We start from the raw sequence: 3836 nt of genomic DNA, 5'->3' as shown, positions 1-3836 counted from the left end.
CCACATTCACCCAAAAGTGGTTGTTTACAAAGTGATAGCTAATCCTCCAACCCCAAACGAAAAGCCTCATATTATTATGAATACTAGAGGTTTTAATACCGTGTCCAACACTCCATATTCGTGCCAAAATACAACACTCATTTATGTGCCTATCAATCACAATGGTTGTAATATTTACTATAGCTCAGATTACATGGCTCTCTCTCATACGCTCTCCCATGTCTTAACAATTAACATAAATGAGTGTACTTTATGCTGTTTTAGGGTGAAAAAAGACTCATAGCACCATAGAACATCCCGTAGAGAGCAACCTCTGAACTTAATGAAAGATTCTCCTACTATACACATGAATTATAACAAGCCCTAATTTTTTAATGTAGCCTCTGTATGTCATGAACTCAAGCTCTCATGTATAAACTAAAAATAAAACCTTCCACACAGTGGATAGGGAAATTGAAGCTCATGCTCTCCCATGAGGAAAAGGAAGCAGTAAAATCATCTGAGGATAACTTGTTTGGTGTGTACTTCATGGATTAATGGATTATGTATGAAAGTTCAGGGCTCAACACATGTTGGAAGTATAGGGACAAATGAAAGCAAGTAAAGGTCATTACATCACGAGTATATATCAAGAAACAAGGTACTAGATAAAGTGACAGAATTACACAAATCATTTGATGTGATCTACTGAGTTAGAATAGCGTGTGCTCAATTTGTATTATGTACTGTTTCCAGCTCTATTTGACAATTTTGTAAACACTAGGAAAGCAGTTATGAGCGTCCCTACTGTTCAGATTATATGGCTACCTCTCATAAAGATCTCCCAGAAAAACTTAACAAATAATCTAATAAAAAGGGGGAAATGTGATAATATAAATGTACTGAAAACTGAAAATTTCCTTTTAGTATGATACATAATATCATTTACTTATCATGAATATTCTAGTTCCAACAAAACCCATTGCATCATGAGAATTTCTAAGCAAGAGAATTATGTGAACCCAGTAAGTTCCAATCAATATCGCTCCTACGGTATCGGGTTCGATTTCAAGCGGGTTATCAGAAAAAAAAGAAAAAAGAAAAAAAAAGCACTAGATAAAGCAAAGCACAATTACACAAACCTTTGGTTGAGATCTGTTATTTCTTCAGTTATAAACAGACTATCTAGACCGATCTCAAATACAAAAGGAAGCACTACTCAGCAATAAATTAAGCCAATGAAATTCTTGAGCATCACTGAAAACATTAAATTGAATAAAAAGGTTAAAAACTTTACCTTTACAAGAGGCGATCGACGTCGCGATCGAAGACGGAATGAACCAGTGACGTCGTCTAGGGCAAAAGAGAGCGAATCAAAGGACTAACCTACGTGATTCCATTTTTAGGGCAAAAGGTTAGGGGTGTTAAATGTGTGAGTTTGGGTATTAAATGGGCGGGCCATAAATGGGTGGACATGTTTTGCTCATTTACCCATTTATGGCCTATTTAATATTTTCTAAATGGGCGGGTTTTTGCCCATCCATTTAATAAACGGGCCACCCATTTACCCATTTATGGCCTATTTAATATTTTCTAAATGGGCGGGTTTTTGCCCACCCATTTAATAAACGGGCCACCCATTTATTATATATAATATTTTTGGGGTGTTTTCTTGTAAACTTGTTGGGTGTTTTTTGTAAACTTTTAGGGGGTTTTGCAAAATTTTGGGGGCTCTTTGCAAACTTTTTGGGGGCCTTTTACATAATTTTTTGAGTATATTTTGCAAATTTTTTTTTTTTTTTTTTGGGGGGGGGGGGGGTTACAACCTTTTGAGGGTTTTTTTTGCAAAATTAAAGCATTTGCTAAACTTAATATCAGATAAAAAATCTCCAGACATAAACACTGAAGTGATGGCCAAAACATTGATTTCAAATGTCAATCAACTAAACCCTAGATCTACAAAAAACCTAAGAAAATGCCGAGATTGAGAAGACGAAAGGATCCAACACCAGGCTGAGCTTGTTTGCCTAACTTAAAAACTACTGTTAAACTCTAGATTTATCCAAAAAAGGAATCAATTAACAGACTAAATATCCAGAGCAAGGATCTCCTAGCACAAGACTAAAATCATGGTCAAAGCATTGATTTAAAAATTAACAGTTAACCACACGCTAGATCTAGGGCGAGAACTACTGCCGCGAGCACCAGATCAAAATAAAACATCAAAAAGTAACCGAAATCAAAGAACAATAGCGTCAGATACCTAAACAATAGTCAAATCATTGATTTCAACTCATCGATTCATTAAACCCCAGATCTACACCAAAAGGTACAGCAACAATAACGAGATCAAAGCAAACCCTAGAAAATCACCGAGACGAGAGGGTCAAAGTTCCGATACCTGGCTGAACTTGAGTTGGTGCTGCTCGCGGGCTAGCTGGAGCGAACCGCTGACGAATACGAGCTTGCCGCCGGCAGGGTTTTGGGTGCTGCTCGCGGGCTAGCTGGAGCGAACCGCTGACGAATACGAGCTTGCCGCCGGCAGGGTTTTGGTTTTGGGATGACGGAAAGAAATGAGAAGGCCGAGGGTTTTGGTTTGAATCAGATCAGGGTAAATGGGCTTCGGGTTTTTTTTGGAAATACGGGCGACGAAATGGGTGAATAGAAACCGCCCATCCACCAAGTTCACTAAAGGCTTGTTTGGATTGAGGGGAATGAGACTGAAGGGAAGTTAGGGGAACCATTCACATTCATTCATTTTGTTTGGGAACACTTAGGAGGTGAAGTTAATTCACCTCCATTCACCTTGGTTCACCCCTTAATAGTATAAAAATTGTTACCCCCCAAATTGGGGTGTAACCAAAGGGAAGAGAATTCTCTTCCATTCTCTTCCCTTCCCTTCACTCAGTTTCCCTTAACTTCCCTTCACCCCCTACGAATCCAAACAGGCCCTAAGTATAGCTTGAAATGAACCCGTACGATTACACCCGTTTAACTAAATGAAGTAGGTTTTAGACAGACCAAGTGATAGATTTTTGGTCGCAAATATGATAGGTTTGAACAAGGATTTTATTGGATCCGACCCAATTTCTTTTAAAACCCCGAATACTTTAAAAAAAATAATGTTTTAAACACTTAGGCTCCGTTTGGCAAATGGTTAAGGAAGAAGGGTTAAATAGAATGATTAATGTACTTAACTCATTCGATAATCTGAAGAACTAAATTATTAACCAGTTAAATAAGTTTTATTTTAGCCACTGTGATCAGTTTTAGTGTTTGGGAATAACAATGATTTTAACTATTTTCTTTATAATTAGAAGGATTAACTCTAAATCCTTCTAAATAGGAGTATTAGTAAACCCCTCATTTTGAGGGGTTAACTCATTTTAATCCCTCTAGAGGGGTTAGCTTAATCATTCTATATTTTTTTATGTTTGGCAAATTATGGAGGGTTAACTCATTTTAACCACTGTATAAATTTTTTGTGTTTGGCGGGTTAATAAGAGGTTAATAAGTGGATTAATTGTTCCAATGGAATAATTGTATCCCTTTGGAATATTTTGAGTGGTGTAAAGTGAGACAATTTAGTATAATGAGACAATTTAAAACTTTGATTTGATACTTCATGTGGGTAATCGATGATGTGACACCTTATTAAAGTATAATATTTATCAATCAATTAAGTCTAAATTAATTCACCTAATTGGTTCACTATATTATGTGATATGTTATTATAATATAATACATTATTTTACTTTATACAATTCTATAATATATTATATTATAATTAGTAATTAATTATAACTATATTTAATGTTATTAATTAATATAATATAATATATTATCATAACATGATA

General features: G+C 35.7%; 1 protein-coding gene across 3 annotated transcripts in view; it reads right to left on the bottom strand.

Annotated features, from left to right (window-relative positions):
* LOC109846581 (RAN GTPase-activating protein 1) overlaps nt 1-2640 on the bottom strand; it is a 5071-nt gene extending 2431 nt beyond the window's left edge. The window contains exons 1-2 of one of the 3 annotated variants that reach the window (XM_020415830.1): nt 2533-2640; nt 2381-2465 (exon numbers count right to left, since the gene is read on the bottom strand). The gene's annotated coding sequence lies outside the window, so the exon portion shown is untranslated. Of the gene's footprint in view, nt 1-2380 lie in introns of all 3 variants that reach the window. The other 2 variants (XM_020415829.1, XM_020415831.1) reach the window with 2 other exon arrangements.

Source organism: Asparagus officinalis, chromosome 7 (assembly GCF_001876935.1).
Source record: "Asparagus officinalis chromosome 7, Aspof.V1, whole genome shotgun sequence".
NCBI classification, from domain to species: domain Eukaryota; kingdom Viridiplantae; phylum Streptophyta; class Magnoliopsida; order Asparagales; family Asparagaceae; genus Asparagus; species Asparagus officinalis.
This window is presented reverse-complemented; position numbering and strand designations above follow the sequence as displayed.